This window comes from Nanorana parkeri, unplaced genomic scaffold (assembly GCF_000935625.1).
Source record: "Nanorana parkeri isolate BGI_ZX_2015 unplaced genomic scaffold, ASM93562v1 scaffold771, whole genome shotgun sequence".
Taxonomy (NCBI): Eukaryota; Metazoa; Chordata; class Amphibia; order Anura; family Dicroglossidae; genus Nanorana; species Nanorana parkeri.
In genome coordinates, this window is record NW_017307039.1 from 357,492 (window position 1) to 371,723 (window position 14,232).

The 14,232-nt window shown below is 40.1% G+C and overlaps 1 long non-coding RNA gene across 1 annotated transcript; it reads left to right on the plus strand.

Annotated features, from left to right (window-relative positions):
- The first annotated feature begins 1,093 nt into the window (after positions 1 to 1,093).
- LOC108793665 lies at positions 1,094 to 12,275 on the plus strand. Its single transcript, XR_001941654.1, has 3 exons — positions 1,094 to 1,106; positions 9,824 to 9,829; positions 12,114 to 12,275. It is a non-coding gene; the product is annotated as an uncharacterized LOC108793665 (long non-coding RNA).
- Positions 12,276 to 14,232: the final 1,957 nt, after the last annotated feature.

Genomic DNA, 14,232 nt, shown 5'->3' on the forward strand with positions numbered 1-14,232 from the left:
TCTTGGTCTGCTATGGCTATTGTTTTGCCATTGATAACAAATATGGCCAGCTTTAGGGTGTATTCTAAATATTGTGGTCCCCATTAATGATTTGGAAGATTAAAATTAGGTCCTCTCTTAAGTGCCTTTTTTCTAAGGATAATAAGTTTAATTTCTGGAGGTGACCCTCATAGCTCAGGCTTTCCATCCCCTTTATTAATTTTGTAGCCCTTTTCTGAACTCTCTCAAGTTTGAGGACATCTTTCCTGAGGGTTGGTGACCAAAACTGGACCGCATACTCAAGGTGAGGCCGAACCAGCAATTTATAAAGTGGTAAAATTATGTTTTTATCCCTTACCAAATTCCCTTTTTAATGCTGGATAGTATCCTGTTTGCTTTGCTGGCTGCTGCTTGGCATTGTATACTATTGCCGAATCTGTAATCTATGAGCACCCCCAGGTCTTTCTCCATGTCTAACTTCCTCAATGGAGCACCCCCAAGTAGTAGTTTGGGTACTTTGCTCCCATGTGCATAGCCTTACATTTTTCAATAATAAGTCACATTTGCCATTTTGTAGCCCATGCCTCAATTTTATCTAGGTCTTGCTGAAGTGAATTTATGTCCTGCTGAGAATTTACTGCCCTACACGGTTTAGTATCATCTGTAAAAACCGAGATTGAACTATTTATTCCAATCTTTATGTCAATGATGTATAAGATAAACAGGATTGGTTCCAGGACCGAATCCTGGGGCACACAATTTTTGCCCTATTAGAAAATTACCCATTTATTACTACCCTTTGGATCTGTTCATGCAGCTAATTTTCCACCCATGTACATGCAATTTCATCTAAAGTGATAAACCTTAGTTTATAATTAAACATTTGTGGGGTACTGTATCAAATGCTTTAGCAAAGTCAAGCTACACCATGTCTACTGGTATTCCTCTGTCTGAATTAACACTTCATTCCTCATAGACTGTTAATAGATTGGCCTGACAAGAACAGTCCTTCATGAGACCATGTTTGTTGCTTCTTATAATACCATATTCATAGACAAATTCCTGCATGTAGTCCCTTATCATGCCTTTGAATATTTTGCTATTAATGTTAAGCTGACTGGCCTATAGTTACCCGGTGTACTTAATTTCCCTTTTTGTATATTGGTTCCACATTTGCTTTCCGTCAATCAGCTGGTACCATACCTGACATTACAGTGTCCATAAAGATTATGAACAGTCCTCTAGCTATGACCTGGCTAAGTTCCTTGAGTACCCACAGATGTAACCCATCTGGTCCCGGAGATTTGTTTACATTTAATCTTTCTAGACTCTATCTCTGACAGCCACTGAGATATGTTAAAACTATTGTTACTGGAGCTGATGCCTTGATCATTAACCCTGTCAGTCTCTCTTTTAGTAGTAAAGGTTCCAATTCTTCCATTTTGCTTGCTAAAGACAGAAGCAAAAAATTTATTTAACGCATCTGCGTTCCCCCTGTCGCTGGTAGCTAACTTCCCCTTTTCATCCGTTATGTGGTCTACATGTTCTGTCCTTACCCTTTTACTATTTATATATTTATATAATTTCTTGGAGTTTTTTTTGCTTTCGATTGCTATGTGTTCTTCTTACTCTATTTTTGCAGCCCTGATTGCTCATTGGCATCTTTTCTTGCATTCCTGGTAGTTTTTAAATGCTGGTAGAGACCCCTCTGACTTACATTTTTGAAGGCCATATCCTTTTTCTTTATATATTGCTTTGCTTTGCTAGTTAACCACCCTGTTTTAACTTTCGATGTTTTGCATTTGTTGATAAATGGAATGCGTCAGGCATCATGCTGGGGAACGTTAGTGGGGCTGGGAAACAGATTGCAGCCAGGAAGGGGTTAAACCCAATTATAGCTGCAAGTGTTCCCGTTCTTCAAATCCATTAAGGACACTCCATCTTCCCCTGACTTTGTCATTGGTACCAACATGTACCATGACAGCTGGGTCTTCACCAGCCCCACCGAATAATATGTCCATTCGATCCCCAATGTGCCAAACCCGTGCTCCTGGTAAACAACATACTGTTCAGTGATCACGTTCTTTATGGCAGATTACCCTGTCTGTCCTCCTAAATATTGGATCCCGTAACACTAGGATCTGTCTATCTTTACTTGAGCAGTCAGTCCCCTTGCAGATAGAGGAGATATTCTGCTCCAGCAATGCTACCCCTGAGCTGATATCCCCAACATCATGCAAACGGGCATATTTATTGGGGTGCAATAGCTCAGGACTAGCTTCTCTGACACTTTTTCTCCTGCCCCGCCTTCTGTTACCCAGTTACCAACCTCCAGGTCCTGCTCCTCCATACTATCACCCTCCTCTATGGTGGCCCCTGCCAGTACCTGATGGGTAAAACTCTTCTCTATGTTTTTTAGTGTCGCCAGCTGGTTTTTCAGATCTAGAATCTGGGCTTCAAAACAACACCCATGTCGGTCATGTTGATGATTTATGTTTTTTTGACCAGTTTGGGATTATTCTGAAATTAATAAGAGTTAATTGACAGGGGCATGTGTCCTGCAGTTGACCTCTTTCTAATCTGCATTCGATCTCTTTCTAAGCTGCATTTCACTTCAAGCAGCTTTGTTTTCCTATAGACTTGTATAGAGAAGAACAGTTCTTATGCAGACAAAAGCCCATCGACACAGAAAGATGTAACACGTGATCATACAGACACATTTCAGATAGAGATTGTACAAATAGGATTATGCAATAGGGGAATGAAAGAACAATGCCACAAAGGGCCTAATTTATAAATCTTCCCAGCCACACACTGGGTGAATGCAGTTTTGCATGCCATTCTCGCCTATGCTCCTTGGCTCCATCTAGTGGTAGGAATGCTGTGTAAACAGTATTTGCCCAGTGTACGTTTGGGCTGATGATTTATAAATCCTCCCCAAAGCGAAGAGTCCAATTAATTCTGTCCTGTTGATTTTAGAAAGTGCACTTTCTCACCTTCAATGAATAAGCCTCGATATGACCAGGATGTATAACATGCTGCTGTAAGCTTTGTTTTCCTTGGATTCAAAAGATTACATAGTCTCATATTAAAATTAATGGAAAATACAGTTAACCAGCGACTCCTGTTAGGGAAATCCCCACAGGAAGGAGCACACCAGACAGACAAGATACACAGCTTTAAATACAGGCTATATAATATATCACTTTTGTGATATTTCTGTCACTCCAAAAAACAGACCCTGTATATATTTGTGTGGTGCGTTAATGCAAGGGACGGTTCATTCATTGTAATGGGCTGCCTATGCACCAAAACATACACAGAAATGTTTACATTTTTGATGGAGCAGATGATGGTTTTTAAACTTATATCAGATTTTTCGTTTTTCTATCTGTGTCCCTTTAGGCAGGTGTGACTTTACAACCTGTCCTGTAGACAGAAGGAAGTGAAAGAAAAATCTCTCCCAACTCTCTTAGACAGTTAAACACTGTAGTTTGAGTGCATATAAGTCATTTCTTAATGTAGTTTTAATAAAAACCTTGTTTTTCTTTATTGTAGACTTACAAATGCACAAAAATGTAAAAACATTGTTTTCTATTTTAAAATGAATAATTGTTAATGTAATTGTATCTGAAAAGAACAATATTAAATAGATGTCTCTGCAGATTGCACCACAGCTTGAAGGTGGCAGTGTTTATCTGCAGGCTAAAAGCTTATTTTGTCACAGCTTACATTGTAATCACATAATATGAAACCACTCTAATTGGTTCCCACTTTTCAGGGGGCAACTGAAGATGTAAGCGGCAGTTGAAATTGAGAGCTATCAGTTGCACAAAGTGTTGGCTAGTAGCTCTGAAGCAGAGGACGTTTATTTACATAACAGCATGAGGCACCATGCTGGGGAACATTATTGGGACTGGGGAACAGATTGCAGCCAGGAAGGGGTTAACTCCTATAATAGCTGCAAGTAACGTGTGTTGAAATCATCCATACAGGGCTGAAGTGAATAGACAAACGGTGTTAGGCTCCCGGTTTGCCTAGGATCTGTGCTGGGTCCGATACTGTTCAACCTATTCATTAATGACATCGGGGAGGGAATAAATAGCCATGTTTTCGTGTTTGCAGACGATACAAAAATAGGGAGGGTACTAGAAACGGATCGTGACAATATAACATTGCAGGAGGACCTGGATAAAATAGGGGAGTGGGCAACACTATGGCAGATGAGGTTTAATGTCGATAAATGCAAAGTAATGTACTTTGGACATAAAAATAAACAAATAGGCTATACAATCATGGGTATGCCGCTAGGGAAGTCAGAAATAGAAAAAGATTTGGGGGTCATTGTAGACCACAAACTGAATGGTAGCTTGCAGTGCCAAGCTGCGGTAAACAAAGCTAGCAGGGTCTTGTCCTGTATTAAGAAGGGGATGTATTGCAGGGACAAGTCTATAATTGTGCCTCTATATAGATCGTTGGTTCGGCCACATCTGGAGTACGCGGTCCATTTTTGGTCGCCGGTACTGAGAAGGGATGTTCTTGAACTGGAGAGAGTCCAGCGGAGGGCAACAAAACTAATTAGGGGAATGTAGGACCAGAGCTATGAGACAAGGCTTCTGACCTTAAACATGTTCACGCTGGAATTAAGGAGATTAAGGGGGGATATGCAAGCAACATTGGCAACAAACTGTTTTAGATTAACTCCATTACAAAGACTAGAGGCCACCACCTAAAGTTGGAGAAAAAATTCCAGCACAATGGGCAAAGAGGGTTCTTTACAGTAAGAGCGGCTAAGGTCTGGAACTCACTGCCATCGGCAGTGATTTCAGCCAAGAGTGTAGATTTGTTCAAGAAATGTTTGGACAATTTCTTGAGGGACCGTAATATCCAGGGATACCAGTATCCCTAAGAACGAGATGATGCGTGAACCTATATGGGTTGGACTTGATGGACGTATGTCTTTATTAAACTCCAAATACTATGTAACTGTGTAACTATGTCTTACCCACATACAATGCATTCAACATCCAAACACACAGAACCTGTGTGTCCTGAACCACAACATTTCTCTGCATTTACATGCCCCAAATCTTCTAATATGGGCCATGAATTTTATTTTAATTTTTTTTTAAACAACTTTTTTTTACTCCAGAGCTATCTGATCATAGGAGAACAATGGCTACCCATGTTTTTTTTATTTTTTTTATGGTGGTCAGACTTGCAAAAAAAAAAAAAAGTTTTCACTGCTGTGACGGCCCTGCCCATGCCTAGCTGTGTGCGTCCATAGACACACACAGCATGCAGTCGGCCACGCCCCCACCCTGCAGTCACAGATTGACTCACGGCAGAGAGAGCCTATGGCTCCTCTGCTCTCAGTACTCTCCTCCACAACCAGGAAGTTCAGGGAAACCCGAGTAACTTCCTGGTCGCGGCAAAAAAAATGCTAGAGAAAATACATTTATGGCTATTTTACACTAAAAAGATAAGATTATATTCACATCACTAAATAATTGTCTTGCATTTTGCATTACTGGTCACATTAATTAATCTTTCTTGGCATTAACAAGTCTAAATTTAAATGGCCTGTGAGGATGATCCATTGAGGTCCATTAGTGGTTATACTGCTTATCCCATTAATTTGAATGGGAGTTAAAGCTGGAGTAGCCATATTGACATTAATGGACCTAGATGGATCACATCCATGCCTCAGAAGCATGAAACATCCGTCCGTTCAGATAATGCAGAAAAGTCTTTGGCGAGCTAATGAACATTAACTTGCAAAATCAGTAAATACTACAGTTCTAAATATAGCAAAGATGCATTTGCCCTTGAAATACAGAGAATCATCAAGTAATTTAAAGCCTGTGACAGCATGTGTTTGATGAGTTGGAGCCCAGGGACTCTTATTCTCATTTAATTGGACGGTTCAGTACAGAGTAAGCACAAACTTATCATGGGGGGCAGCTGTCTTTGCTATCATAATGAGCTTCCCTTAGCCACTATTGAGTACCCATCAGACCAATTGTCCAATGCATGTCTGAATCTTGTCAAGTGATAATTTCATCTTCTACGTTTGATAATGACAACTTTGTCTTCTGACAGTAATTTGATAATTCTTCATGTGTGCATTTTCACAGGAGAACATCATCGCTGTAATATTAAGATTGCTGTTAATGGATTAAGACTGTATTGAAAGCTCAATGATAATTCCGGATGATATTTTCTGTCACTGCTGACCATCAGGCCTTACCCTCTGCTGTAAGAATCAGGTGCTTTTCTGAAAAGTGCATTAGCATTAATCAGTCGCTGGAGTTTAAAAATATAAGGATGTATTACCTTGTTATAAATCAGGAAGTCTCATAAATATAGTAACATGTACACAGTTGGCAGGCAGCCCAATTATGGGAGCTTACGGTAATATAAATCTCCTAGTCCCTTTGACAACTACAAAAAACATTTTTTGAGAGCAAGACGCTGAGGCGCAATCCGGGCCATTCTCTTTTTGTTCTGACCAAGGCACCCTGAAATGTTGGCCCACGAGCATAGAAAACCTCAGAGAAAAGCTCCACATCTCACAACTGTGGTTGTACTAGTTGTTGTGAATACCGATTAAACAGTGCAGGAAACACATTTTGACACACGGTGTTACCTTTTGTTTCTGCTGTACCAGGAGGCAGCAAAGCGGTAAATGGTAAGCCTCTGAGAGGCAGCTGCCAGGGAGTTGCCTTGTCTCGTGGTAGGGATTCTTCTGTAAATCAGTCATTAGGACTGAAGTGCTCTGCTAGTATAATTGAAAGCTTTTAAGCCGCACCAGTAGATTTTATTATGGAAGTATCGGTTTCCAGGTGCACAAAGGTAATGTCACTTTAAGTAGTCCCAAAATCATATGCAGACAATATACAACACACCAGAGTGAGATGCATGGGGTCCACAAATCAGTGTGAATGATGCATACAAAATGGTGGTATTTTAGCAGCTTCCAGAAGTATCTCATTCACTTTATTATAACTTTCTTCCTACAGCCTTTGTAAAAGAGCAAAATGTTTTGGGTCAATATTACCTTTTCTTGAGCACCTAAAGAAAAGTAATATTGGCAAAAATAAAAGTTACAATGACTGAGAGATTTGTAACAAATTTGTAAGAATTCTGTTTCCCAGCTCTACAAAAGCAATGAATGAAGAAAGCAAACAAAAATTATTTTATTGAATTATTGAATTTATTTAGTCCTATGGAGGCAACACTGGAGGACCATAAATGTACTACCAGCTAAGGTCTCTGTTTTAGACCATGATGGATATCACTGAACCTTTGGGGGTTGGTTTACTAAAAGCAAATAGGCTGTTCACTTGGTAAGGGAATTTTCCCTTCAGCTTAGTGAATGTGGTAAAATTTAACTCAGGTAAGAATACGCAAACACGTTCAAGGAAAATAAAAGTAATTTTGCCTGCACATGTCTGGTGATGGAAGTCAGCAGAGCTTCACCTCATTCACTAAGCTAAGGGAAACTTCCCCTGCAAAGTCACCAGCCTATTTCCCTTTAGTAAATCATCCATTTGGAGTCAATCCTGTTGAATGATAAACCAAAGAATAAGAATGTATTGTCAGTGAATTCCTGAATGTGTTAATTGCCTAGTAACATTCCCCAAACTTCCCTGCATTACTATTTGCTTGAATGAAATGAAGCTGCCCTTTCAAACCTACACTATGGTTGTATTTTTTCTATTTGACCATGACTCCCATTTATGGTATATTATAGTATATGTATAAATACTTTTAATATGGCATAATATGGCATAATATGGATGGCATATTTTGGAATGGTATTATGATGCCTCTGATGATACCTTGTTCTCTTCCAGTTTTTGCTCACAAATTTTCTAACATTACAGGCTGGAAGCTATTTTCTGTTTCTCTATTTAAGGGTTGTGGGGCAGATATGACCCAATGCAGTGCAATGTGAGCTGAATGAAGCATTTTTATATGGCTAAGAATAAATTGCTAACCTTCAAAGCACATATGCTGATTTTCTTTCACCTCTTTTCTGGGCATCTGGCATTGTAATATTGTAACCTTACAGCCACACTACCTATGGTTTAAAGGTCCCTACAAGCAGATCTGGTGCCAGACATGACTTTATAGGGGGTGTAGTAACTATAAAAGGCAGACACCCTTATAGATGATAGCAGCACAATGGTGTTAGGTATGATGTTAGCCATGCAGTACTGGGATCCCATGGTTTGAATCCTGGTCAGGACACCATCTGCAAGGAGTTTGCATGTGCTTCCGTGGGTTTCCTCCCAAAGACATGCTGGAAGGTGAAATGGCTCCTGTCTAAATTGGCTCTGTGTGCAATAGGGACCTTAGATTGTAAGCTCATTGAGGGCAGGGACTGATGTGAATGTGCACTGTGTAAATTGTCAGCGATATATAAATACCAGTAATAATTACTAGGGCACAGTCCAAAATTGTATTTCCTGTTACGCAGTGCTGTGATCAGGGCCGGATTTCGCACAAGGCCAACCAAGGCCCGGCCTTGGGGCAGCAGGGAGTAGGGGGCAGCAGGGGTGTGGAATTCCTATCTCCTGATGCCTGGGACATGCTGTTCCGGTCGGGTGGTTGTTTTGGGCAAGCAGAGCTAAATGTACTGCAGGGAAGCCGCCGCTTGTTTTGTACAAGTGATCTCAGCAATGTGGCCGAGATCACTTGTATGCAGCCTGCAGGTCTGCCATTCTCCATCGGGGGGTTGCCGGGTAGGGGGGCGCATTGAGGAACCTGGCCTTGGGGCAGCAGAGAGAGTAAATCCGGCCCTGGCTGTGATATGTACGTTTTTCTGGCTCACACAACAATGTTGAAAATGGCCTTGGGGCAGCAGGGAGTAGGGGGCAGCAGGGGTGTGGAATTCCTATCTCCTGATGCCTGGGACATGCTGTTCCGGGCGCCGGCGGGTGGTTGTTTTGGGCAAGCAGAGCTAAATGTACAGCAGGGAAGCCGTCGCTTGTTTTGTACAAGTGATCCCAGCGATGTGGCCGAGATCACTTGTATGCAGCCTGCAGGTTTGCCATTCTCCATCGGGGGGTTGCCGGGTAGGGGGGCGCATTGAGGAACCTGGTCTTGGGGCAGCAGAGAGAGTAAATCCGGCCCTGGCTGCCATATGTACGTTTTTCTGGCTCACACAACAATGTTGATATTCACACTGACCACCAGCTCACAGGGATGCCTGTACTACATGGTGAATGTACCACTGAGTAACACGAGTGAGTAACATAATGCAAAAGTGACAGTGGGCTATAATGGTCACCTTACCAGTTTTTGCAGCCAGAGGCTCAGGGTGGGATCCCACTTGTACCAGAAGAATGCAGCACATTTGTTTCACAGCTGCGGAACGTTTATACATTTAAAGGCATATCATTGAAGCTTAGGTTTGGAGTTTCAAAGTCTGCAGAGGGCCACATAACTCATAAGGTTATGGAGGTATTTCCCCCTTATGCCTATAAATAATACCAGTGTCATTACCTTGTGCCAAGCACAGCTAAAAGCAAAGCAAAAATCCTTTATGATTGTTCCTGTAAGAAAAATCATAAGCTCTTGTACATGGTCCACATTAAAGGGGAAAGGGGATAGTAACAATGGCTAAAACAAGTAAATAACATAACTGGAATAACAAATAAAGATAATGAATCTGCTTGCTATTTCTTGTAAATACAGATTTTATCATATCTTTGTATAGCTATATAAACTGTAAACTGACCATAACAGGATAATTAAATACCTACTCAGCATAAACAAGGGAACATGGTTGAAATCATAAGAAAATATCAACACAAAAAATTGACACAACAAACAGTATTATGTGATTAAACACAATTTTAATGAAATATTTTCTCATTTTAAAACTGACAGTGTACTTAAAAACAAAACCTACATATTGCTACTTAAGGTCACAAAGCGCATAATGTCAGACATCTTCATAAAGCAAAGTCTGGCTTTACATTTAAAATGCAAATGATAGGTACACAGCACATACATTACAAAAATATATAAATATGTACACACAAATAGAGGGATACAAGTGATGCTACACAATTACAGCATGTTAATGATGACAATACAATGTACATTTACTACTGATCAGTTTTTTTTAATTTTGTATATACGCTTAAACCTGCATATTCTTTCCCCTGTAACATTTGACAAGGTAATTCCTTCCTTTAATGTACACCTGTCACCAGCACACATTGGAGGTAGCCATACTTAAGGGTTGGTCAATATTTTACCAATCGATTTTTAAATGATAACGCCACACAGAATTTACTGAGCTGTTTTGGGTGGGTGAGGATACAGGTCAGGTGTCATGTTATCCCCTTAATGGGCCATCAATGTTCCGTTGTGCCATCAAACTTCCAACCATTTCCCTAACTCACCCTATCACTGGGAATACCAGAACATAAAGTAGAGTACACAGACCTTTAAGCAAGGGTCTTGCTGCTCTGATAGCAACGAGTCTTCATATAAACACATTTTTATTCTTGTGGATTGCATTAGCAGGAAAGCTGTCATGAGATAAACATGAGACTGCCATTGCTGGCCTCTTCTTCTGCAAATACTAGATGCCAGGCTGTTATGTTAATCTGTTTGGTGTAATACAGTATGTTGAATTAGTAACTCAGAACAACCATGGAGATAAGGATACTGTACTCTGACTGCTGATCTAACAACTTGTTACTTGTCAGTGACTCAGAAACGTACTGAGGCCAGTGGATCAGCATGACAGCTAGCAACTGCCATTGTCAGAAAGAAGCAAGCAATGGTAACACCCATATTTGTTCTTTTGATGGATCTCTATAAATTAAGGAAATAAAAATACTAAAATATAAAACAAAAAAGGAAAATCAATGATGAAAAAACGATGCCAACCCACTTAGATATCTTGATGAGTATACAAGATATTAATGGCACACAGTACATATAACCTGCTCTTGGAAAATTATCTGAGCATTAATCTGCAACATCAGTTAGATGTTGAAGCAGTTTTGTGACGTATGGAGGCCATTAACTATAACATGTCATCTTTCTCCACCTGGTCGCAGACCCACAAAGGATTAAACAAAATGTTTGACAACCATGCAGCAGTGCTGAAGGAAGGTAGGACCTCGAAATGGACTTTGTATAGTTGTGTCACTTCACACAAATCATGTCAGTAAATTTTGTAAAGATTTTATTTAATATTAGATGACCTCAACAGTATTGGCTTCCGTTGCTGGATTTAGGTGACAGGTCCACTTTAAGACTGTCATGTAAGGCACACAACCTAAAAAAGGCACTGGCTTTGAAAGGAGAGTGGGCTATTTATTGTGTCATTTCTCAAACAACCTGCTTCTCAGTTCAGTTTGCATTGCAAATGTTATCCTATTAATGACTTACTATAATTACCATGGTTAAACATAAATGAGATGACGTGTTTCCCCCTGCAGACACAGGGCCAGGTCTGGTGTTACAGACTCATTGGAGAGGGGCTACACTACGAGGATGTAACAATGAAGCAGAAATGTAACCCATGCCTGTTGATATAACATTTTGTTAAAGGAGAACTATAGGGTGAGTGATTTTCACTCAGCCTCATAGTTCTAGCCGACCTGTGACAATGAAACTGTCACAGGTCGGCTCAGTAGATCGGGGCGTTCGCTCACCCCTCGATCCTGTGCCGGCAGAGAGCCGTGACAGGGGAGGGACTGGATTTCCCCCTTCCCCTATCCGATCCTCCTGCGCTGTTTGGCGGAACGGACGGGGGAAGGGGCGGGTACAGCTGGCTCTGCCTTCAGATAGGCAGAGCCAGCTGTCACTCACGCAGCTGGGTGGATCCAGGCATAATTGTCGGGATCCGTTCCGGCTGCGGCGTCTCAGTATACTGCGAGCTGTAGCTCGCGGTATACTGAGCTGTGGGTGACGGGAGGACGCTAGTTTGTGTCCTCCCGTTACCCTTAGGAGAACTATGTGGAAAAGCCCTAACCCCATAGTTCTCCTTTAAGGACAATTTCCCTGTTTCTGTACCCACACTTTGAAGTTACATTATTCTAAGCAGTTAAAAAATATAAAAGAACAAATTGCATGGAGAAGGGACCGTATTTATATATGAGCAAGTCTATGGTATCAAAATGAATATACAAACAGCAGAGGAAACAGATGTGAAGTGTTAAAACAAAAAAAAAGAGAATACCAAAAATCTTTTCTTAGTGCGTGTGTACAGAGAGATAATAAGGTAAATGTGAAATGCTAAGGTACCCACATATATTATAATCAGATCTGCTATATTAGAAAATACACTATATCACACCACAGTTCTATGGGATGAAAAATAATTGGACTGGTCGGAAACGCTTACTTATGTACAGTATAATTGGGTTGTAGTGTGAGCTACCATTGTATGACACAATGCTTTCTGGTGGGGATCTCTAAAAGTACCAGTCAATAGAGTTCAATGAACACGGTCATTAAACATATCAAGAACATGTACTATTAAATGTAATTCATCATTCAGATAAGTAAAAAAACATAGGGGCTCCTACTGTATCAGGGATGCTGACCGCTCAGAGATGACCTGCTGGAGTTAATTGGTCCTAGCTTTCAGTTTAGCAACAAATGGGTCCTAGTGGAGTTTTACTTTATTTTGTATCTGATATGCTAATTCTAACCATTGCTGGCATAACAATACTGCTTATATGGAGTTCTACACCTGATGATTATTTGACTACGGCAAGCATGTAAGCATGTACTGTACTACATACAAATAACACTTTTGTTGGCAGTCTTAGAGCTATTGATTAGAAAACAAGATCTCCTAGATTTAAGTAACCCTCCACCCTCTGTTTACAGTGTTTCCCAGTTTTGAGTGATCGAAAGACTCGGAATGAAGTGCATATTAATCAAGGTCACTGCACTGACGATCTAAAGGCTGGTTAGATCTATTTTCATCCTAACTTCGATCATGTGGGCACTCCAGGAAATAGTCAGTCATCGGTTGCAGTCTACTGAGGATTTGTTGTTGTGTTTTCAAACATCAACCCGAACAAAGCTTTTGCAAATGTTACAACATTTCCAAACGCATGGCCAACATTAGAGTTAGTGACCACAACTTTGCAAAGTGCATCCTCCATGACAGCATGTGTACAAAGATTAAAAAAGACATGTCCATCAAGATTAAACTATGCGGCTCCTGTTCTAGCAGGATGCCGGTAGCAAATTATTCAGCTTTGGTCACAGCCAGTAACAAGAGCACACAGAGAACTTAAGAGTAAACTTGTCCTAAATATAAATTGCATAATAAAAGCAATTATATTTTAATTAATATATATCCCTAGGCTGTCCATACATTACTGCTTCATTATCTCTCAAGTGAAAAAGCCAATTATAAAGGTTCACCACCTACTAGATTGAGAGCCAGTGCTGGGTGCTGAATAGATAAAAGGGTTGAGTTATTATAATACCTATACCCTAAAAAACAACATAGAGTCAGGTTAATACCTTTGTCAGTTAAAAGATCAATAACATGTTTCAGTAAAAGAAATATGCCATAAGCAGGTAGTCCAAGATGAAGCTACAGATTATATATATATATATTTTAACAAATGAAAAATGAACATACTGAGAAAGAGATGATATGATACATTGAATAGTTGAGGCTGACAGATCCACTTTTGGAAAACAAGCGGCGTGTTATTTTACTTGTGTCCAAAACAGGCAATATGAGTGTAAGAATGCTGATACGTACACCAGAATATTTATTCTCCACTAGACAGAGATAACATCAGTATATAATACAAAAATGATGTATAGACATAGACAAACACAAACCTAGCATCCTGCACTGTGTTACAATACATGGTTTTATTAAGCAGGGAGGTTTATGGCTACAGGGAAGCATTTGTTCAGGTTTAACAGTAGACCAGTTTATCATTCATTATCTGTTTCTGTAATGAGGAATTGAGAGCATTTGATTTGAAAACAAGAACATGATTGCACAGTAGAGAGTGCCAGGGAATGATTTATAAAAATGGGAGTACTGAAAAGCATTTGTGTTGACCATAGCAACCAAAGAATGATTTTATTTGTCTTTAAACAGGGATATGATTGGCTGTTACTGTCAACATAGACAGTTTACTTTCAGGGGTCTATTTATGAACAATTCACAGAACGATTCACCTTGCGAATCTCTGTGAATATTTGTACAGACAATAACGAACATTCTTAGTATATTTT